Source organism: Typopeltis vanoorti, chromosome 8, assembly GCF_054136105.1.
Source record: "Typopeltis vanoorti isolate ZY-2024b chromosome 8, IOZ_Tvanoo_1.0, whole genome shotgun sequence".
NCBI lineage: Eukaryota > Metazoa > Arthropoda > Arachnida > Uropygi > Thelyphonidae > Typopeltis > Typopeltis vanoorti.
In genome coordinates, this window is record NC_143556.1 from 112853082 (window position 1) to 112878556 (window position 25475).

At 35.8% G+C, this 25475-nt stretch overlaps 1 protein-coding gene and 1 long non-coding RNA gene across 13 annotated transcripts in view; one reads left to right on the plus strand and one right to left on the minus strand.

Moving 5' to 3' along the window:
- Nucleotides 1-2933, plus strand: part of LOC150104290 (uncharacterized) — an 81752-nt gene extending 78819 nt beyond the window's left edge. Inside the window, exon 3 of the long non-coding RNA XR_016548654.1 lies at nucleotides 2695-2933. This is a non-coding gene — a long non-coding RNA (uncharacterized LOC150104290). The remainder of the gene's footprint in view (nucleotides 1-2694) is intronic.
- Nucleotides 1-24329, minus strand: part of LOC150104289 (zinc finger protein 703-A-like) — a 603572-nt gene extending 579243 nt beyond the window's left edge. For all 12 annotated transcript variants that reach the window (XM_090396276.1, XM_090396273.1, XM_090396271.1 and 9 more), the window contains exon 1: nucleotides 24265-24329. The gene's annotated coding sequence lies outside the window, so the exon portion shown is untranslated. The remainder of the gene's footprint in view (nucleotides 1-24264) is intronic.
- Between the last annotated feature and the right edge of the window lie 1146 nt (nucleotides 24330-25475).

Consider the following 25475-nt stretch of genomic DNA (forward strand, 5'->3'; position numbering starts at 1 on the left):
TCTCCCGGAAACTCGGGATTTTCATCCCGCATACAAACAAATCGGCCCTTCAGAACACACGCAATTTACAGACAAAAAATACTAGTTGTGGTGGTGGGCGGTAGATGGCGTTGATGGAGATGATTGGTAGAGGTTCGGTGTAGTGGTGGAAACAGTTGTATAGTCGGTGTTCTCCCGCGATGAGTCTTCGGACTCCTTGGAGGTGTCACGAATAATAATAACTACCAAGCGTAAGCCACTATTGTTTTCCCTAAACTAACAGGAGTAGTGTCACAAACTTAACCCGCACATTTCTGCAGATTCGTAGCCATGTTCACTACGCATGCAGAACTGAAGAAAGAGTTCATTCCCCCTGAAGTGTTCAAGTATTTAACCTCACTGCTGGCATTTGCCTCTGTCACAAGGAATGCTGGAGGTGACAAGAAAAGATGTTTATGACAAGAAAGCAAACAACCAATGCCATTTTAGATTAATCGATGTCGTTGCAACATTTTATAAAAGAAACAGAAATAAATAATGCTACTGGCCTTCTTTGCAGGGTTGCCTTCTAAGAATACTAATTAGCGTTGGTTGGTATCATCAATTAGAAGACGCTATTTGTAAAACCATTAGTTTCATCACGGAACCTCATCATTTGTAATATATGGCGTGAGCTGCTAAGGGGATGGGTGTGACTCGCAGAGTTGTCGCCTCCAGCTGATCGACCTAACCCAACTGTCGAATCTGACTGTATACTAATAACTCCTGTGCTTGGACTCCATCAAAAGGTTCCGATATAAATATTCCAGTTAATTCCCTTGTGTGTGTGTGTGTGTGTGTGTGTGTGTGTGTGTGTGTGTGTGTGTGTGTGTGTGTGTGTGTGTGTGTGTGTGTGTGTGTGTGTGTGTGTGTGTGTTCGTGCTAGGCGTAATCACATACCCTCTTAAGATACGCAAAGTTATATACTTCAGTTAATTCAAAATCTGATTTCTTTTTGTTTATTTGGTTTGATGAATGTGCTTCAGGCTATGAAATGAATGGTGAAAACAAATTAGCGTTAGCACAGTCTTATCCTAAAGATAGCAACTTGAGAGAACGTCGTCGCATGCTTTGTTCATCGTTCATTACAATTAGTCTAACATTAGGATTGAGAAAAATACTGGAAACTTGGGTAAATCACCACCAACACAATTGTGTATTATCGGACTGTATAAACCGCAGCAGAACAGACAAACATGATTAGTGCAAAAGCCGCGTTTAGGTAAGAATTATTTATTCAGTGGTCTAAAAAACATGTTCACAAAACTAAAATAGTTTACAAGAGATGGGGAAGAGGTATGCTGTGGAATGTGCTGAAAATTTATTTAAGGCTTAAAAGCAGTTGTTTTTGCATTTTCCACGTGGAGCACTAACCCTGCTAACTTTTCTTCTCATACTCGCTTGGTAAGGACCTGAGGTAGATTGAGAGTGAGGCCGTATTATCCGGTTTTCTAGTATTGTTGAATTGCTCAAAAGACAAATCCGGAGGAAGACAAGCACACTCAAACGAAATAAGGCCCTCTTAACGCCTCGTTGTCCAAGCTGCCTTAACAGTAACTTTAAACATCCTAACTGAACCATCTTGTTGCAAACCGCAACAAGATGATGATGATGGAAGGATCTCCAATTGGGATGGTTCAAGTTAACCCACGAGCAGAAAAGTACACTCTTAGAACTAATATGACGTAATGCACAATGTCCACATAAATATATATATCAAGTTCCTGATTATCTTTGAAGGATTATAATTTTCCTCGAGCGATCTTCACAAAAGCAAGTCCGCTCTATTTGACTTAAGTTACTTTAATATACAAATTTCGAAGAATTTGTTGATTATCCTACATGGAGTCTGTGGAAAAGATACAGACAGGAATAGTTATCCCAAGAACCGTTCTCTCAGAGCGAGAGAGAGCAAGTATGTAAGCACTATGTAGAACTTCCCTGAAATATTTTAATTAATATCAAATTAATATTTTTATTAGTATTTTCATTTTCAGTGTTTATTAGCTGAAACGAAAAAATATCCTTGAAATTTGCTCAATAATATTTTTTAATAAAATATCTAAAAAAAAAAATATTTTTATGATATATTATTTTCTAGAATCCTATTTCATCCGTGAAAAAAAAATGATCCGCATCCTCTTCGCTGGAGTAGAGTTAGTAATCCTGCTCACAGAATCGGTTTACTGAAATTGCCTGTTTTTATCTTTCAACGGTTGGAAGGTAATGGACACGCTAGTGCAGTCAAAAGAAACAAAACAATATGTCACCAAGGTTGGGAAAACACGACGAGAAATCAGAGCTCTTTGAAACTTTTCTTTTCCGATTCACCAAAAGATAAAACTTTTAATTTTTTTTTAAATATATATTTTATTACATATTATTCATGAAACAGTTTGACGATATAGCGATTGCCTACATCTCGCAACATTTGTGAACGAAATATTTTTTTCTTGAAAAACCAATACGTACTGAGACTGGCTATTATTTTCTATTTAAAATTAAAACTTATTCCGTAATTTAAATAATAGTGAATAAAATACTACTATTTTAAAATTGTCAAAAAGTAAAAATCGAGAAATCTAATGAGACATTTTATTATAAGGCTTAATAAATGTTATTTTATAATATGCTTATAGTTATTTACAGATGAAGCTTTTTGTTTTATATTTGCAGGAAAGGATCGCAGCGGAATTATTCCAAATTCTTAGAAGCTAAAAGTTAATACCAGACGACTGCAGAAATAACTGAGTTCATTTTGTTTTCCAGTAATCCATTAAAGACGTTCGAAGAATTTGAGTGTATATCTTGTATCACTATTCAGACAGCTCTTGTCTAACAAATATAGAGAGTCCAGAGGGTGTTCGGTGAAAAATAAGTTTCCGGAATGTACTGTTATTTTACGTTAATTTCAAACTGTTTTTATTAGTAATAAAAGTGACACACCATCAAAGCACATATTCATAATATAACTCGATTCAAATTTTGCTTTAGACTGATGTCACTCACCTCCCTTTTGCCAGGATATATTAACGGAGAATCCATTCGCTTTGCGTACACATTAGGGGCGCATATCATTTTAGCTATCCCATTAGAATTAATCTGTCACAATACTGAGCTTCGCAATTGATTATACGTAGATATCGTTCGAGGAGGAAGCAATATGCAATGACAGTGTTAACTCTGATTAATTATTGCAAGTATGGCCAAATAATCATTAAGGATTGCAGGAAAGGGTTATATTGTCGCTTTATTAACAGAATTGATTGCTAAGGACAAGATTAGTAAATATGAATGGATTTCGGTTTAAATTTGGCATTTCCAATGTGATTAAATGTTAGGGGTTTAAAAAATGGCGCCTGACCTCAAGACCTAATTTAGTCAGTTATCAAAATGACAAATATTACAGTTGCTACACCATTATACACATACATATAACACTTTGTGAAGAGGGCTGTTCGAAATAACAGAGACGGATAGAATAAAAGAGGTTCAGTACATCTGCAGTTAAACCGTAATGAAATGTTGAGTAGCTGCTGCTCGTGTTTTAACATAACGATAAACGGGATAATGGTGAGTTTGGGTTCGGTGGAGCGGTGTATATGAACGTATCACTCGTTGAGACCATCTGTGATCCACTTCAGACAAATTATGGAGACTATAACTGTGTTAGAAATCAATTTCTAACACGGTTGTAGTCTCCACAATTTATCTGAAATGAATGCTGATCACCATGTAACACTAAAGGAAAGGAGACCATCTGTGAGATACTTGCTGAAGCGAGTCCATGAGAGAGGGATTACCTATCAGCCGAAGCACTATCATCCGAATCGAAAATTTTTAGAAACGTTTATGGTAAATATGTGAACAATAATTTAAGGATGGAAGGATTTGTGCAGAATTATATGGGTGAAAATAACTTCCTGAGCCAAAAAGGATGCAGTTTTTAGAGGTTGAGGAAGCTATTGCTGTGATACCAGGAAAAGCTAGAAATAAATGTCAATCCAAGAAGAGATGTGATCCTGTCTGGTGATTTGAGCATTATTTAAAAAAATCTAAAAGAAGGTGAATTGGAATCACTTTTGCGAGAAAGAAGATACTACATTGGGCACCACTGCGAATGGCTAAGTTATCCTCACCCCATTGAATAACAGAGTGTTTGAGTAATAGGTGTGGAAGATTCTTGAAGCTTGGGATGCTATTGATCTGCAGAATTTGTCAAATAAGTAGGAAGAATGGGATGCACTATAATCAGAAAAGCTATGGATAGGATTATAGGTCAATGAGAAAGAGGGTGGTGCTCCTGCATTTGCGGAAAAGCTTAAACACTTCTCTTGGATCACTTTTTTTTTTTTAATGTTGAACCCATACACGAGAGGTTGGTTAATCGACCGATAGTGCACTAGTAGCGTACTTTGAAATCGAGAAACATTTTTAAAGGTAAAAAATTTCTGAATTAATCTGTTTGTAGTATTCATCTCCCATCATAGTTTGTGCTATCAGATTTTCCACTAACATTGACGTATTCAAAAGTGTTCTCTTTGTATTAGAAGTCAAAAATCGCGTAATCATGAACTCATCCCATCGAGGAACGTCGGATAAATCACTCAGTTAAGAAATTTTAGAAGTTTAATTTCTTATTGAAATTTAAGAAATTATTGAGCATTAATTATAATGAACTATTTTGTCAGTTATTTCTTCATAGAAAATAAAAATGAGCCACGAAATTTCCCTTCATCTTCCACTTAAAACTAAAGAGAAGAAGAAAGAACAGACTTTCCGGGAATGAATCTCTCGGCTAATCATCCAGCGTTTATTATGGAAAAAGAACATTCGCTTAATGAGAACAGACTTCTACAAACTTCTTTGTTTTTGCCTTTAACGTAACTCGTTGATTGTTCAGATTACTCCTAACTGTGATCACGTGACGAATATCTTTAAATTGCACGTGTTCTCTAGGAAAATCGTGAATGTATCACTAGTTACACATACACAATACTTTAAAAAAAAAACTTTCAGAACAATAATTATTATAATCAATGCTTATTTAATGGCGAGCTGTATGAAAAGACTTAAAACGAAAACTGTTAAAAAGTATATTTACTTTTTTTAATGGAAATACAACAAAAAAGCAAACCACACAACCACCAAGGATTGAACGGAACTAGGCGATTGCAGTGCGTTCTTTTAGCGTGACGTACTATTTATGGCCCAAAAAAGGATGAAAAGGAGAAAACGTGGACTACTTTCAAAAATGTCGGTCTAAAAGATGACGAGTGATTGCGTCAGTTCAAAGTTATAGAAAGAGTTCTCTTCAGCATTCAGTTATGATGATTCCACCAAATACAGGTTTATGCAAACCTGATAGCCGAGCTGAAATGTGATTCATCCTCGTGCCCTTAAGAGAAACTTTTCTCGATTTTTTTTTTTTTTTTCAGTAACGGAGTTGTCATTCGTCTTCAGACTGAGTTTCTCCTTTACATGCAAAGAGCCTAAATATGTTCAAGTCTGATCTGGAAGGAGATTCAGTACTTGCCACGTACATATGAGTTCTAACTTAATACGAATATCGAAGTTTTGCTGCTGACCTTTGTTAAATCTTATTATGTGGATACCGAAGATTTAATCGTTAATAATTATTGGATTAATTAAAACTACTTCATATGCTATGTTGAGAATGTTAACTTTACCGATAAGCTGTTAAAAAGAAGACGCATTTGCCTTCCTTCATTGCTCAACTGAAGAATAAAAAAAAACACAAAAGCTGGATGTCACCAATAATTTAATTCTCATTCGTTCACCTCCGGAGTTAGAAAATGATTTTCTTCTTGCATGGTGCACCGCGGTCATCAGTACATTTTTCAATGAGAACACACACACGCACACACAATAGGGGGTTTAAACGTGGTGTGATTTATTTAACGTCCAGATCATATCCAGCCGTTGCTACCGACAAAGACACGAGTTAAATCTGATACATTCTCGTGAATCATTAGTGGAACGTTAAGTCTCGCGCGGCCGTAATGGCTTTTCTTTCCCTTCGTTTGTCAGCTGCAGACATGACGACCCCCACTCTTAAAAAATCTTTAAAAATTCGGAGTAATTAACAGCAAATCCCAAATTTACAGGCTATTAATTTATCAGTAAAAGTGCACTTGAAATAGGGATGTAATTTAACTGTTCCACCGAGTAACTTCTTCAAGAAGTGTGCAGCACGTGGCGACTGCTTTCCTTTGTTTCCTTGACAACCACGAACAGTGCGCGCGCGTGATATATCGCAGAAGGAAATTCCCATCCATATTCTTGCCATTATCAGGCCTGTAGTAAGGAATTATAGATCACCAGAGTAGCTTGGCGGACAAGGCTCGTTGCCTCTCTCCGCACTGCTGCCAATACAACGCACTTCTTCGGTGAAAAACGACCATTGATCATCGGTCACAGAGTGTAGAGCATCATCAATTTTCTTGGAGCCGCTCAGATATTTGACAGCATCCAAACTGCACTCGCCAAGACGATTCTGACTTTGGCATGAAGAGTGGTCTTTTACGAGGCGGTAAAATTAGTCCAACTTCTGCATTCAGTGCACGGGTCATTTGATGGGATGGATGACAGTATTCATCGGAATGGGCAGTTATGGGGTTGTTTGCTGGCAACTACTTTTTTTTAGGGGAGGGGGGGGGAGAGAATCTGTATACGTATACACAGCCACGAGTTCTTTGTTTTCTTTTCTTATGATAAAACGTTTTTTTTTTTTTTTATTTTCAATTCGATATCAGAAAATGCACCAAAACCTGTTGGTGTAGATGTGATGCATTCTGACTTCCGTGTTATTTATATCACCGAGGGCTTCGCCAACACTCCCTGCTCTTTTGAACGTGGCCCTACTTAGAAGACGTTTCTGCTACAGCGAGTTTACGGATCGTTGACATCGTGGATTTCTAATGGGCTATCAACTCGTTAGAATTTTTGTTCGTCTTCAAGTTGGGGTCTCAGTAAAAAGTAGTGTGTATTTACGTCTCAGAGATGACAGATTTGCAGAACTAAGGATCGTGATCAGTGTGTCGAAATTGTCTAACACTTCGACCACTGACAAATGCGGAAATCGGCAAACTGCAAAAGTCAACAGGAACGGATTTCTTTATAATTAAAGTTCAAATGACTGTTTTACGAAATCCTCGACTTCCATTGGAAGAATAACGGTATTAACAAAAAGGGAAGAGGTTTCAATCTGTATGCTAGTTTGTTTGTTTTTTTATTATTATTATTGTTGTTTCTTCTTCGTTATTCCTATAACGAATTGGATGAATGAGTATGACAGGCTTTAAATTTACTTTACGGAATTTTTGCATAACTCAGTTCCGTATAATTGTTTCTGAACTTCATGCTTCAAAGTGTTATGAACCAAATCCTACTACTATTTTAGCACAAACATTAGAAAATTAAATGCCGTTACATTCCCGAAAGACAGAAAAGTCAAAAGCACACCATCTTGTTTAAGAAAACTAATATTATAATAAATAGCCGAAGTGAAGAATACACAGCATGAAGTGGAATACAAAAATGCTTAAAATTGGATGAACAGTCTGAGAAACATAAGAAAGCATTCTAGAATATTGAACACAATTATATGTCTTATGATATGAATACTTTATAACAAACAAATCATTCCTGGCACTGCAGTGACGCACTCAGGATTTAATCTTGGAGGGAGCCGAGAACTCAAGAATTAATCTTGGGGGGGGGGGGGGAAGAGTTGAGTAGACGATTTGAGAATACACACTACGCATTGCATACGAGCTATGACTGAGCATTTGCAGTGATCGCCAATACATGATACCCGTGATCTCCTCTGGCCCGGCTCGGGCAAATGAAGTAGTGCTCGTGCACTACTTCATCTGCTTTGCGTTCACAGCTGCCAGGATTCCCGAGTGCTATAGGGTATTCCCACCTTATGTGATCGCTAATTCATAAGTGGCATAGAAATAGAAGACACAATATAAATTTTTTAAAAAAATAATTTTAATTAGGAAAATATTTTTGGAAATTTTCCTAGTGTTTTTTTCCTTTTTTTGGGGGGGAAGGGCCCCTTGGCCCCCTCCCTGGGTGCGCCAATGCCTGGCAGTATCGTTATATTCACAAGAAACTGATATTCTTACACATAGTGGAGTTTGATGTGTCCTTACATTAAACTGCATCATCTCAAGACACTGCAAAATCTTCCTGGTGACGCGCCCGATTCCTAACAATTACACATCGGAAATCTCGTATAGACTCCGATACGGGATTCGAACTCAGGTGTTTCTAACCGAAGGACAAATGTCGCAATAACCTCGCATCTGCGCCACGGAGACGCTTTAAGGAATCGCTAAAAAGACATGATAATTGTTTCCTAACTGAAGCCACATTTCATTTAATTGCGGTTATGATGCGAATGTCCTTGTTGGAGACTCGCATCATACGTGAGATTTTTGTAAATAATGGAGGTTATTTAATTGACAAAACAGTACAAAAAATATCGAAAGTTCTGAAAAAAAATGAGCTTCCATTTTGCTTTGCGTATGTTGTGAACATATATTACTGAGTACTTACACCGTGTGGGGAGGATGAAAACTGCTGTTTAAATCAGTCAGTTCTGGGGGGCGGGAACAAATGCACCATTCTCCAGAATGGCTAGCTACCCTCACTTATTCGAAAGGACAACATATGTCCCAATATCTGAAGTTTATTTAAGTGTTGAGGTAATACATGTCAAACCCAATAATCTTCTGTATTTTATGTTATTATTAACTTGGCTTAAACAGCAGAAAGTTGCATAATATTAAAATGAATTTTTAATGTAATTGGTAGAAATAAAGATGATCTTTGATTTCTACAGTGGGGATGATGTCTAAAGATTAGTTTAACCAACCAGCTGATCTGAAAATTAATTAAGAAAGAAATCAAATACTTTGCTTTCCCTGTGCTACCTTAATTGATAACTTTCTTAGAAATGTTTTAACTATTGATCTTCTTCTTCAATCTGGATCGGTGTACTACTGGACGAAGGTCTTCCCCAATTATTTCCATTCCATTTTATTTTCAGCTTATTTTTTTTTTTTTTTATCCACTGCATTCCAGCAATCCTAACAATTCAACTCTCGCCTTGTCTTCTCATCCACAGATCTCCATTCCGTTAATAATTTAGAACATCTTTCGTTGTTATTATCTGCAATGCGTCGGACATTTCTATTTTGAATGCATAAAGAGCTAGATACAAGCGAAATACCGAATCCATGCATAGACAAACGCTTGTTTGTTCTGATAAATTGATCTAAAATGACAAACACTATAGAATTACAAGCGGTTTGGGGGGAATAGGTTGATCAACTTCTTAATATAAGGAACCAAAATAAATTAATGTTAGGCGAATTTATAAGCTTATTTATTTATATGTAAATATATAATATGCAAATTGTAGCACAACAAAAACCTACTCAAGTTTGAATTCTGAAATCAAATTTTTCTTCTTTTACTGGGTCACCTTTTTAAGTCTTCACAAACGCGATAGTCTTTCTAGAAATTTGAAACCTCTGTGAGGACCAACAGTAATCGAAGAGTACTTGACAAGAAAACGCTTTTTTTTTTTTCCATTGCAGAGAACACTCTCGTCTTTGTGAGAAAGCTTCACTTCCGAACCTCGAATATCTTTCTTTACACTCGCTCTTCTTTCAGGCTTTGTATAAAAGGAAGAACGAAAAGAGCAGCCGACCTCATCATCCCATTCAGTCGGCCATCGGCGTTTGATTAACGAGACAGTGATAAAGATCGTACTGCCATAGGAAATCATGTTAACTTCACAGAATCGCTCATGTTATCATCGTAATTATCAGTCACCGCGCCAGTGTTAATTTCCCATAGCCTCGATAACAACGACACCTATTTTACGTGTCATTACCGAAATGCATCTTAACTTCGGTGCTGTTAGTGAAAGGAGAAGTTAATTCCACGGAACAACGACAACGCCCATACACCTTTGACCTGCCACCCGTGAAATGAGCGGGAAATTGAAGGGCATCCAATGATGTCTAAAGTGTTCAAGGAAAACGTCTGCAAAGGAGTGAAGTGCCACGCGCCATCACTGCAGCAAGGAAGAAACAAAAAAGAAACAAATACGACCGACTGCAGTTTTTAAAAATTGCCAACTTAATAATTTCAGATGGGCATTAATGAAATGTGGAGGCTAAATATTAAGACGGAACTTCTTTCAACATCTTAGTCTTTTAATATATTATCTTTTCTATTCGTTAATAACGCTTAGAAACTACATCTTAATCAGTAGTCTTAGCCAATAATATTAACAGTTTCCGATAGCCAGAAAAATGCGTCAATAGTTTAGAGCAGGATTTTCGAAAGTGTTGGTTATGGATTGCGCGTTTAACTTAAAAAAAAAAAAAAGCTCTTTTTAAGGGTTATTTTAAGACATCAGATTAGCGCAGTTTAGGTGATTACAGTTCATTTTATTTTAATGTGATTTTAAGTAAATAAAATTAATTTTTATTGTCATTCAGCTACTAATGATCGCCATGGCGAGGTCGGTCTTACGCAGTGTCCTAATCAGAGCTGGTGAAACACACCAGCTCTGATTTTCTTAGAACTGAACTGTAACCTTTAATTAAATTTGTTATCTACTGGTATAGATCATCGGTTCATTAGTAAAAGCTTAAAAAGAAAGCAGTCTACATGACACTGATAAATCGATCCACCATCCGTCACTTTGGTTTGTGATATGTAAGTGTATACACCCTTCTTAAGTAGGGTATCCAAATTTCATCAATTCATTTGCCACATATGCATAAGGTTTGCCATGTAATGCAAAGTCCGATGGTGAAATAAGAATTGGTTTTAATGTTATTAAAATGATTACGTTTTTATTTAAATTTTGAAATTCAGTAAAATTAATTTAGTAATATGTTTTAAAACTAACAAAAATGAAACAATTATAAGCGGAAATGTTTAAAATTTCGATAAGTATAGAAAATGTCTGCTTTTATATAATTTTTTAAATTGTATCTGTAGGTTAGTTGAAGGCCTCTTTAAATCCCAGGTAAGAAATCCAGAAAACCCCTGAAATATTTATTGCACGTGGTATTAAATAATAAAGTGAAATGGATGCTTTTATTAATTTCTAAATTCACTATTTATAATTTTATAAACTTGCTCCTAAACTTTTTTGAACTTAGATCTCTTTTATTCCCGATGTGTATAGCAAATGTGATATAAGATTTTAATGATTAAATATTCTTAAAATATTATTATTATTATTATTATTATTATTATTATTATTATTATTATTATTATTATTATCTGAGACCTCCAGGGATTCAAGGACTCATCGAGGGAGGCTGTAAATTACCCAACCCAGATATCATGCCGTCCCATAAATTCATTTACACTAGATGCACTCACTACCCCTAAAGGCAAATTATTCCACTCACTTACTGCTCTCTGAGAGAAAAACCTAGCTCTTACCCCTTTCTTGACTGAGAACAACCTTAACTTCCATGGATGTCCCCTCGTGTTCTCTCCCCGCCTTCCATATAACGAAAAATTTCATCATTTGAAATGCTATAACACCCATTCAAAAGTTTATAGACCTCTATCATATAAACCCCTCTTTCTCATGTTAACCAGAGTCTGTAATCCACATACTCGCAATCTGTCCTCATAATCTAAATCCCATAATCCGGATATAATCTTTGTAATTCTTCTTTGCACTCTTTCCACAGCTTCTTTCTCCCCTTTAACCCGGGAGACCAAATCTGCGCACAGTAATCTAAGTGTGGTCTTATTAAAGCCTTACAAAGAGGCAAAATTACTTCCTTATCCTTACATGTCAAGGTTCGCTTCAACATAGCAATTATCCTCTGAGTTGTATTTGCAACTTTTGCTATGTGACCTTTGAACCTTAAATTCTTATCCACCAATACACCAAAATCCCTTGCCTATTCAGTTTCTTGTAGCATAACCCCGCTAATATAATATGCCGATGGATCTCAAATCACGCCAAAGTGCACAACTTTACACTTATTAACATTAAACCGACAGTCATTTTCGTTTGCCCAGATTTCCAATCTATTCAAATCATTTTGTAATTGCTGAATACCAGTATCATCCCTTATTGCCTTGCCTATCTTCCCATCATCAGCAAACAATTGCAAATCTGATGATAGACCCTGCTTGAAGTCATTAATGTATAGATTGAACAATAATGACCCAAGGACTGAACCCTGAGGTACACCACTGGTTACCTTAAATCTGGCAGATTCACACCCACTGTATACCACTTTTTGATATCTGTCTGTTAACCATTCCCTGATCTAAATCAATAGATTATGTTCCAATCCCATATTCTCCAGTTTACGCAACAGCCTATCGTGTGGTATCCTATCAAATGCCTTAGAAAAATCCAACATTATCATAGTGTATCCATTTCTTTCATCCAACTCGCCCTAACATTGTTATAAAATATGAGCAAATTGCTAAAACATGACCTTCCTTTAGTAAACCCATGTTGTTCCCTGCAGAGTATAGAATGATTTTCTACCCATTTCTGTATGCGAGTTCTTACTAACTTCTCTAAAATCTTCAATACCACACCAGAAATACTAATAGGTCGGTAGTTAGACACATCAGTTTTTGCACCACCCTTGTGCAATGAAACTATATTACATTCGTTCCATCCTGTGGTATCATTCCTGAGCGGAGACTCAAGTTATACAAATGTGTGAAAGGCCTAGCCAGTTCATCTGAACATCCCTTTAACAAACGGGCAGATATTCCTTCTGTCCCTTAGTTCATATCCTTAGTTCACTGGTTGATTTTAGCCAATGTCCCCCCATGTAATTTCTTTGTAGTTATAAATACTGTGTTTTAGTAACTCATTACCTTAACCACTTCGCTATCAAAATTTGTCAACGCTTTTATATTTGTGCATTTAATTTGTTTACGTGCACATTTTCTACAGTAGAACGGTGAATAACACCCCCCCCTCCTTTTTTTTTTTTCGTTAGCTCCTTGGAATATTTTGCCTTGGTTCTACCATGAACAATACATCCATACCATCACTCTGAACAACAAAAGCAAAACGTTTGGAGAGAGCCACAATTTTTACCACAAACTATCCAAGTGTTCTTATAATTATGGTGTGGTGCTGCAATACGAAACAAACGTATTTCTTAAGAACTTTTTTATTATTTTTTTTAAGAATTAATGGAAGAAAAAATATTATGTACTCTATTAGATACTGATTCCTAAATCTTTCTCTCTCAAATAGATTCCCTAAAATAAATAAATTAGCAAACTGTGTGACTCTTCTTATTAGCAATAAAAATGCATCGATAACTTCCTTATAAGAATACTTTTAAAGAGAACTCTGACTTTAGGAAAAGTTAAAAATAAAGTCGAATTGGGATATAATTTCAGGTACTACTTAATGTGAATAAAGCAGTCTCGCTCAAAATGACACGTAACTGAAAAACAGCATATAATTTTTTTTCGATAAAGAACTGCAGATCTCACTTTTTTTTCCCTAACTTGAAAAGGATTCACATTTCAAAGTCGGACTATAAAATATGAAATTTCATACTTGATGCATTGTTGATATTAAGTCGAACATCTCTAGGAAAGTATCTGGAATTAACAATTTTAACTCATCTAACAGGATACGTTTTTTAGTTAGTTAGTTCTTTTCGTTATCATTTGGATAAGAGTAATATCCTGGGAGGAGTATTCATTCTTGTTTTCTCCATTTCCCCCCCCAACGAAATAATATTACGGAAATTTATATTAGAATTTTCTGGAGAAAAAAAAAAAAAAACGAATGACAATAATGTGGAGGATAGGATAAAAAGATCGTGGAGTCGCTTAGAGGTTTGGTGTCGAGATTTTAATCCAGCAAGTATGTGAACAAACAAGACCAACGGAATTTTTTTAATGTAAACGTTAATTAAAAGGGAGGATCGTAAATAATTCGAGATCTGATAGGAAAGGCTTAATTAGTCCCTACAACTGGGTTTAAGACGAGTTGGAGAGAACCCGAACGTGTTGGGGAAAAATTGAATGGAATGAGTACACTGAAGGGAATGTTTGATAATTTAGAAATGGAAAAAATTCTTCGTAAATCAGTATTAAAGAAGTTATTGCTACCTTTGTCGATTAAGGAAAGAATTTCTCTTCAAGCAGGGAGAAGTGGAATTAGTCAGCTCCCCAACTTTAGGCATTCGATGGTTTAGAATTCCTTTAAAAATGCAAAGGTTTTTATTGTTAATAATGAAGACAAAACCCTTTGCTATGCTGATTCAAGGCATTTGACAAGGAATCCGGTTTAATAATAATCCGTTTTATTAATACGAAACGACGTAGACTTTTGAGAATTCTTTACTAAAAGATAATTGAAATTAACAGCTGCTTTCGGAGAGCAAAGAATCTCAATTCTTCATTATCTGAAAGGATAAGATCCGAATTTACTCGTAAGATGCTGGCATTTAGGAAAAAAATTTCGTTAGCTTATCTTCCCGGTTCTCAATTCTCAATAAAGCAATTTGCAAACATTTTGCTGTATTTTCTGCTTTCAAAGATTATCTCAATTAACTAACGAAATAATTAGATATTATCATCAAAATAAGATATTTTTGTTAATGCCAAGCACTCACATAATACCGCAATCCAATCCCTAATAGCCGAAATCGACTGTATTTCCGGATAGAATTGTCACGGCATCAGATCACTATCTTTATTATCCCAATCGTGAAAATTCTATCCCTTTTTAGGAAACACTTCACATTTTCATTGCTCTTTATGACAGAAAAGCATCCAAATCACCACCAACCTTTCTCATACTAATTAAGAATCATGTACAAGGCTATGTAATGGGCGAATATAATAGAAATCATTTATTAAATAGATCTTGAATAGATTCGTTAAAAATACTTTTGTAATAAAGTAATTGAGGTTATTTCAAGACGTTTCGTTCGACCCAAATCGAATTCGTGTTTAGATTATGGAGATAGCATTGTAGTAAAGTAAGTTCATGTAAACTTTTAGTTGGATAAGTTCAATGGGACATCGTTACGATGCTGTGTTATGGATGGATTTGTTGGACTGAAAAATCCATAGAGTTTATCGTATTGTATTTCCAGAATATTATATATATATCAGAATTGGTTGGATTACGTCAGTTTGCGTATTATGTGAAGTGAAAAATCATATTCCCGACTAAGAAAAACACCTTGGTGAGAGACTTAAGTTGAAATACCTTTATAAAGGGTTCTCTCGTATTATCACGGAAACCATACGCAGATCTTTGTCGTCTCCCATCTTAATAAAGACTCCAAACTATGAAATTTTAATCATTGAATGAGCAAGATTAATGTATAAGAACTATTATCATAACTTCTGTTCAGTGCTCAATAATACTTCAATGAATTTTTTTTCCCTTCTGCTGAATGCCAAAACATCAAATTGCACATCTGATCACAGCTGTATCTTGATCTCAGTATAAATATAGAAGCAATTAATCTAAAGTGGTTCCTAATAAATGAATTTTAACCCATATTCTGCAAATATTCAAAATAATAGAGCATCACTTGTGGTTGGAAATTTGCGTGTTATCGATTTTGGTATGAGAGTTGTTATATATATATATGTGTGTGTGTGTGTGTGACAGTTCCACAAAATTATGAAAATTCATAATTTCATCGTCTGTTTTATGCTTTCCATTTTGAAAATTCAGAAGAAATGCAGAATTTATTTACTTTTATTTGGTGAATTCCACATATGAAAGGCTGCGAACCTATAACGAATTAGTACCCTGGACAGTCTGAAGACAACATAGAAACCTTGGCTTGGAGAGCAAATATAGAAACTTGTAAAGCCAAATTTTCTACCACGAATAAGCAGGGTGGTGATCACATTTCGGGTGATGATATTCATCTATCACCTAAAGATATTCACAAACCAGCAATACCCACGGTGAAATTTGAACCGATAGCCTGTGGATGAGAAAGCGGATAACACCGATCGTTCGGTCTGCTGGATTCCTCTTCATTCGTAGAGGCCAAGGACAGCTTCCAGACCATCTCACAACATTAGCTAATTATTGAATATTAAATATTACATTCTTGTTTAGCAATTCCAGTGAATTCCACATATGAATTGCAAAATAGTTAAGTCAGTGTGTAGCACAGAGACCTCAAGAGCGAAATAGGCGAGGATTCCGTGAACAGATTCTCGCCCTATTTCCAGACTTTCTATTTTCGAGTCGAACTTACTCAATAAATACTTAAGAATAACTTTAAAATGGATGGCGTATATTTCGGTGTGTATGTAATTGTTGATTGAAGCTAATTATGATTTAATGGAACATACGACAAAATCTGGGATGCAATATAAATAATGTAACAATGCACCAACTACGTACAAAAAAAAAAAAAAAAAGCGAAACATAGTAGATCGAAAGCGTGAAATCCCAAAACACCTGTAGAGGAAGTTCTTAATTTGTGTGTACGCGTTATCATTATTATTCAGCACTTCTGGTGATGTCTCCGTGACAGATACGAAATACTGGATGCATTAATCTTGCACTTAATTCATTCCTTGTGCCTCTTCATTCCACTACATCATAATTTAAAAGATTCTGAAATTTCAGTTATTTTGAAAATATAAAAATAAATAAATAAATAAAAAAACGAGCGAAATTGACTGACTACATTTAATGTATAACAAGCTCCGAAGCTGTGGCGAAGGGTCCCACAAGAAACATTGGGCATTTCCGAGGATTAAATCCAAACTAATCGTCCATATTTAATATTTTTTATCAACCGATGCTTTGCATTACAAGTGCACACACACAGATATTTCCTCCAAAGCATCGCTATGACTATTTGTAGCCTTCCACACACGACCGTTTAAAATATTAACATTGGAAATGATTAATTTCTTTGCTTCCCACAGAAGAAAAATCGCCAGCGCAAGGTTATCAGCGGGAAAGACATATCAATAAATTCAGTCCTTAGACTGGTGTTCGGAGTGATTGTGATTAATCTCTGTGCTCCACTTTCGCCGCACAATGTATGAAAAATTAAGAAACATTTACTCCTTTTTTAAGACATCGTCTAGAAATTTTTGCGCTCTTCGGCTCTTTCGAGAAAAAAAAATCTATTATTATAAGCAATAGCCCATATGCCAACATCAATGTAGGGAAGACTTAGTGGAGTAAGCTCCTATTCATTCTTGAGGATTATGTTGCATCTACAGCCATAGCCGCTGTACAGCTGCGGAAGCTGCAACCTTGTCACCATCCAACATTTATCATACTTCAGGTGCTGCCGTTTCGCTGCTTGTGGTTGTCTTGTCTGCACCAGCTCAGCTTTTCATGATAAATGAGGACTTTTGAAGCTGTCCCGTCAAAATAAGACGAAGTGCTTCCTAACCCCTGTCCTCCTACTGTCTGTTATTTGCTGTACTGTCACTAGTCCCTGCCATTTATCATGGAACCTGTCTTATGGCTACTGTTCGCTCGACGATCACCGCGTTTGGAATGATGGGATAGCTTCGCACTTGTGGGCATGATAGCCAGACGGAATGATGGGTGGCAAATCTGCTGGAGTCGGAAGTAAGATGTTGTTCGTTTTACTTTTTCTTTTGCGCATCTCTACTGAAGACTTTTAGAAGGGAACATTTTTAAAGAATCACTTGGAGTGTTCCTGTAGATGATAAATCACCATTCTCGAAGCTTAATAAGAAAGGAAACTTTTAAGCGTGAGTGAGGAAAGGGAAATGGAAAGTGTGTTGAATCGGACCCGCAAATATTAACAATGAGCGCATCCATTTCGTTCTATTCTGGTTTCGATTCCGAATTAATTCTAGTCATAATAAAACGCGACAAACTCCCAATATTAGAAGAAAAGACGGTGAAAACGCCAGAGATGGAGGATTTCGCTGCAAAGTAAGGTTCCTGTATAAAATGTAAATCTACATGCACTAACTTGCCAAAAAATTCATACGTCGGCATTCCATAAATCATTCAAATAGCTTCTGCTATTTGAATGAATGCGCATAGGTTCGTCAGAATTAGAATAGCAGCCATCCCACGCATATACTTGTCGAAACCATTAAGCCTTTTCTGGGATTGAGGAAGTAACTTCTCTGCATTTTTTTCGCAACTAATTGTAAACCTGCTCTGACAAAAGTAAAAAAACAAAACCGTATAATTTTAATGGTAGGAATGAGCCTATGTTTTTTTTTTTTTTTTTGTAACTTAATAACATCAATATTTTAATCGGACCTCCTTTGAGAAGAAAATTTGGCTTACTTAACTCTGACATGCGCACTAAATACATTTTATATTCCTGTACTGACGAGTGCAGCAGAAGTGGGAAGAAGAGCAGTGGTTGGCTTGATCTGAATACGAATCTCAAGAATCGTATTCGCAGTTTGGCCTCAAGCTGAGCATACCTTGTTTACTGCGTAGGTTCTCTGACTGATGTGCATGTCACGAGGAAAAAAAAATCATTTCCGTATGAGATCGGCAAACTGATCACTAACAGATGAAGAAATTACAACGCTTATAAATTTTACTCTCCAAACCACGTGTATTTCAACAAAAGGGCATCGTCGCTAGCAAACTACGCTGGACGAGATGGGGGTGGGGGAAGTATAAAGAAGTCGTATCATATGAGAAATTATAGTATGTATTCGACACCTCATTGGGGGTTCTTATGAGAAGAGTCACTCTAGGCTTCATCCAATGAACGCTACACTTTTAAAGTTGGAGTATCCATCTTTTTGTGGCGTCAGTAAAACTAAAGTGTAGTATGTAATAAAAACACTCGGTTTTATAAAATGCAGTAAACAAGTTCCTTGCTACAAAATATTCATATTGATTACACCCCCCCACACACACACACTTAGATATTTCCATAAGTATTTTCGCTAAGGTTCTAATTAGTGATTTAAGGAATGAATTTCATTATATGTAGCTAACTGAATTGTAAAAATGCGATCAAAGAAGTCGGCAATAGATTTATACCCGATGTGGAATATCCTCTACCTTATTTAAAGATAACTTTTTAAATAAAATGTTAGACGTGTAAAAGAGAATAAAAAAAGTCCTAGTTAGCTTTTTTTTTTTTAACTAGCAATCTTATTCTTGCTGAATTTCGGTTCTATATTCCATTCGCTTATAAAATGATGTACTTCTCAGGAACAAACCAATTCACTCCACTAAATGCTTTCCATACTTTGAGAATCACACTGGAGTAGTGTTGGATAAATCATTCACATCAGTTCTCCACTCTTCTTCCACCCAGTACAAATACAAGTTATAGAAACTGCAAAGCATAGCACTAAGAGAATCTTTGCATTTTCAAATAAGAGACTCCGCCCCCCCCCTCCCCTTGCCACTCATACAAAGAGTCTTCACTGACAAAAGTTCGCTGTCTTAAATGTATAATATGTTTCATTTCCGTAGAATAACCAAACGTTCATAAGTCTACCATATCATCACCTCTCTTCTGTTTACAACCGTCTACATTTCACACATTCTCAAAAATAGGCTCCAGGGTAAGAGAAACTGACCCAAACTGACCTAGGCCAATAGAGTCCAACCAATTTGATGGATAAGACATTTTTGGAAACTTCCTTCTATGCGTCAACAAGTTTAATACGTTTATGCAAAATTTTACATTAAAATTTAATGACAATAAAATCTTATTAGTTTGTTAAAAGAATCCTCCAGCAATATTCTGTCTTTCTTTAAATACAATTAGAAATGAAAGAAAGTAGCATATATTTTTAAAGAAATTAGAAAGAAAAGAAATTCGAGTAGAATTCAACCTAATTATTTCAAGCCTATTCAAATGCTTATCTCAGCTTTAAGAAAACATTCCTTCGAAAGCTAGCAGTGACATTCTTGAATGTACGATCGTGATTTCGCATACGTTTGTATCTTCAAATCGCAGTGAGCTGGTTTTAATATAGGATAAGGTGAATCAGAGGTATTACGTGTTTATAATACAATTGAGAGCCCTCCAGGGAGTCAAGGACTTAAAGGGCTACACATCACCTACAACAGCTACTCTACGTTTGTATGAAATCATTCACGCCACTAACCCTCACCACCTCAAAAAGGTATACTATTTCAATCACGCATCTCTGTGTGTGGGGGGCGGGGGGAAATCTAGCTCTCAGTGTTTTGCTAATTGTATTCATTCTCAACCTTCGGGGATGTTCTCTCTCTTCACTCTCCATAAAATGAAAATTTCTATCAACCCGTATTCTATCCAATCCTTTCAGACGTCTTGTTGGTCTCTATCATATTATCCTATTTCTGTTTGAGAATGTGGAGATTGAAGACACTAACAATCTATCATCGTAAGTCACATTCCGAAGTCCCCCATATCATCCTTAAATCCTCCTTTGCGCCTTCTCCACCGTATCCGCATCCTGAAATTTAACTGCATTACCTCCTGTTGCGTATAGTAATACGAAAAACATTACTGTACTCATCACCTTAAGATGTGTAAAATCTCTTAAGATGTTTTAAAACACAACTGAAGAGATTGTACTCTGGAGGTATGAATCTTTCGTATATTGAAGACTGGTGGCTCTAGAATAATAATTTAAATTATTCTTTTATGGTCTTTTATTTTACAGTTGAGCTTTGCTCGGTATAAAGGCCCTAAGTGCATAGTCACGAAGAAAGTTCATGGGTATACAACGTTTTATGTAAGTTGAATTTCGTGTGTCTGCAGCACATATAAAACTTGCGCGTTGGTAGCATGCTAAATCATTGAGCGTTGGGTTCTCTTCAGTCACTTCATTTTAAAATCATTTTAACGTCCAGTGGGTCCAGTATGATTCTTTCCATTTCTGTTCCCTATACCACTCTTGTAATGTGTTTAGAACGCAATGCGCACAGTTGTTGAAAAACGTAGCCTCGAACGCAAGATACTTTGATGGCGGTGTGCGGATAATTTATCACTCAGCTAAAACGCCTCGTCTATTTGGCTCTAGACAATAAACATTTGGTCTACAGCAAGATTTCCGGATTATATAAACAATAAAAAAAATTAAAAATATTAAACATAAAATTAAAACAATAAAAATCTCAGCCCACGCAAGATGCTAATGTACAATAGGGTTACTTGGACTACATGTTTCTTTAAAAAAGGTGCAGTCACAATATCTCATCCCGTCACATACGTAACCAGAATGCAATAGAGATTCAAAATAAAATATAAAAAAAGTCTGGTTATTGTAATGGCTGCGTTACATTACGACCGACTTTTAATTGAAGATAAGTGGGACATGTAATGGGAAACTAGCAAGAGTTGTTTTATATCTCGCTCACTCAGAAACCCCAATAAAGGAGTAACCTTGGCACCAAGCTACACCTTCGTCAATAATACGTTATGACTCACTGATGTCCATCTTTATCTTCTGCCTAGCCTTCGGTCGTCGGGCTGACTACGAAAACTCTAGCCTACGACTAATATAGGAAATCAAATGCGATGATGAAACATCTGTGCCGCCCTTCCCTCGGAGAGCCCATTTCTTCGGCCCAACAGACGATGCGACACCGTGGTATTAGTGGCCATAAATCACAACAATCGCCAGTTACTGCCAGTTAGGAGGAAAAGAACGATAAATCAGTTTCTGATTGCTATTTGTTTTTCTCTGGAGCGCCTTTCTTCCTGTCAGTTTACGTTTTCGTCCTCTCTTTGTTCTAGCTCGATTGCCGCTACGTGATCCACGCGACACGCCACCATCGATACAACCGCTCGGCATCCATTTTTTATCTCCCAATTTTTTTTTCGTCTTTTCGGACGTGACATTTTCTACCATAGGAAAACGAAGTAGTCATTGACATTTATTTGAAATAATCACGGTAATTGAAGATTATTGTAAGCAGGAAAACAATGACGATTGAAGAACGTCAGCATTTTGTGAATTTTAACAAGTAGAATCGCCTACTATTCAACAATGAGTAAAAATTATTGCGTAATAAAGACTGTATGTAGAATAATGAAATGCACAACACGTGATATAAAAACAAAATGGTATCTGATCGATGTGGAACTGCAATAATTACAAACCAGTATTTTATGGAAATAAAGAGTAAATTATTCTTGGGTAATTGGACATATGAACAACTTTCAAATTGGTCGATATGATCAAACACCGATTGAACTGCAGACAAAATTTATTTTCTACCTAAAAATTCAATTAGAAAATAAAAGAAAATGCATTAAAGAACTAGGCAGTTCTCTCTGTATATTTCTTTAAGAAATCGCACTATTTTATTAAGATGGTTAAAGTGGTCTCATATAATGGTATAACAATATTAAACATTTACAGCATGGCACTCGCATATAACATTCAGTTTCCCTTAACATCGCCAAGGAGTGTTGACAGCTTAGTGCGTCAGCTGGGACTAAATCCACAAGTTAACGTTATCGCCAACATCTGTGTGACATTTAGCGAAATGGAATTTGCTACATACCTGACCTGTGAGATTGCTGTTGTGAGGCAAGCATTCAAGGAAACGTGCTCTTCACATGTTTCCTAGAAAATTCTCCTTTCTGCCGGACACAATAGCCCCCTCCAGAAGTGAATAATGGGCAGTGAGCAGAGCGCAAGGAAACAGCCTTTTCTCTCGCTCTCTTTCATTGCACCTCTGGGATTGGCGATCAATTGGCCAGAACCACAGGGTAATCCAGGCTCTTCAGAGACCACGCTGTCTCTTTCCAGCACTCCGTGTCGCCGGAAAATCCCATAAACTTGAATCTTTATGTTCCGGTTTGACACAAGCCGTCACTACCATCACAGCCGTTTGGGAACAGATTGTAACGCTGCAATCCAGTTTTGCTTCGAATATTGCTGTTCAGTGATATTTCGCACAGGGGACTCCATACGAAGACGTACAATAGCGAGTCCGTTTTTCTTATTGCCGTGGATAAAGTTTAAGAATTATAAAAGAAGAGATTCGATGTATGCCGATAGAAAAGATACTTCTTTTGTTAGCGAGCAGTTTTACGATCCATTTAGTGCAGAATTATCCGGAGAATCGAAGTTTAGATGACTCATAACGGCAACAAATATTTAAAGCCCAAGTAGGACCGGCTTTGAGCTTATCAATAAACGACGTTGCTTGCTCTGATGAATACGAATATATTAAGATGTGCGCTGCCGAGCCTAAAATCTAAATCCGCAACACCCTAGAGTTCACAGGGCGTGTTTAAATATTTCACATATTTAGAAGGTGCGAGCTTAAAAAAGCAGTTCAACAATATAAAACTACCCAAAGGTAAACAACCGGAAAACTCCACTTGAATTCTGGTATTCATTTAGTGACGATTTTTCTGAAAATCCCAGCACGTTTATTTTTATTACATTCATTTTAAAATGCTTTTAGATGCCCATAAAAATTAAGTTAAAATATTTTTCCGTTAGCATTCAAATTTCTATAGAAACTAAAATATATTAACACGGATGGATGAATGGATGATTGGGAGGAAAGTCACTGCTGTCTCTCCGCATACGTAATATGGGCGTGAATACCATGATTTCAGAATCCAAAATTAAAAGGATCCATCCATAAATTGCTTAACACTGGGAGGAAAGGGATTTGTTCTTTTTTGTTACAGTAGACGAGAATGTCATTGTTCTGTATTACAATGATTTTGAAAATACGGGGACTCCAAAATAATCTTTTGCAATTTGTGAATAAATCCTTAAGCAAAGATATTGCGACGAAATTGTTATAAAAAAGAATGAGAAAAATAATAATTCATTACTACATCCCAGCTTCATTTATAATTCGTGTATAAACATGAGAATTATAAAAGAGACTTGAATATATTAATTTATTTTTATAACAATCTATATTAGCTTCCTTTCTAATGACACAAAAGACAAAATTCCAAAGAGAAGAGAGTAATTAAATACTTCACCTTATTGGAGTTATAATAAAAGTGCCCCCCTCCTCCTTCCATTTGAACACTCTATCAAACGAAACAAACTATAACATATCAAATATCAGCAGATAATTAAACGTAAAGATTAATTGAACTGAACCATAATGCCAAAAAAGATTTAATAATATATTGAGTGGTATCAGAATTCTTCGAATAAAACTCTGTAAAAGGGAGATAAACAGAAATACTTTCTTGTGTGTTATTTAAAGCTAATTATCAATTAATTACATACCTTGGAATAAAAGCAAAAAAAAAAAAAAAAAATCAGAAGACAACACTTCGATTGATCATTAGAACCTGCTTTAACTCTACAAAAACAAAATGTTTACGGTGAAGCTTTGCGTTTAGATCAGTCCATTATTCCCTTAACTGAAATTCGGGGATTGGCTTTTATCCATAAATGAACCCACCCGTTAGCTTGTTATGATTGCTATGAGCATTCTCGTTACCATGTCGTATAAAGAGATATGCTTGTATACAAAGCCAATTTAAAATACCGTCTCTAACAAAACAACAAGCATGACCGCACTTGAGGTGTTTGCAGTTAAAAGAATTTGATCAAATTCAGTTTTTAAGATAATTATTTTTTCAAACATATCGAAGAGATACATACAAAAAAAAGTAACGAAAAAAAAAAAATAAATAATAAATAAATAATAATAATCCCATTTTTAAGAAAGATTTGCAATTGTGAATTTAAGCTTAAATAAAGAATTCGAAAAATGTCTATACATGGATAGATTTACGACATGTAAGTTTATTAAACATTTTATAAGAGAGCAGCATTTTATTTCTAATTCATAACATGGAAGGAATAACTTTGAAAGAAAATCCTTTAAAAAAAAAAGACTTTTGATGTCGTGACTTGGATCATAGTCCACGGATTGATTTATGATCTGTAACTTGTTAGTGCCTTATAATTACTACGAATATTATTAACACTCCACTGACAGTCACTGATTATACACTCACCAAAAAAAAAAAAAAAAAAAATCTTTCTCAGATAATTCTTGAAGCCAATCTATTAGTCTCACAGTGATTACTAAAGGTCCCCTGAGTCAATTATTATTCTAACATGGCTTAAATGTGTTTCATCGCTTATCACATATTAATTGAGTGTTAGCAGCATACATGATGTCATTTGTAGAGGTCTAAAATTACTTCGGAGTCAATGTACGCAATGACTAACGAATAAATTATATTTTTAAAATAAATCTACAGAATTGGCTTGTCCATTGAAGAATGTAAGAACGTTTATGCTTCATTTAAGAATCAAATCTATAACAGCATTAAGGGAATAGAATATTGGTAGCAATTTTGCTGCTCAAATAAAAGAACTTGCACAGCAAGTCGTTTGCATTTGTTTTTGGTTTCAGAAGGTTCAGCTTCCTGCGTAGGTTGTTTATACCTAAGGAGTAGGCTGTCATTAATTAGAAAGCACTA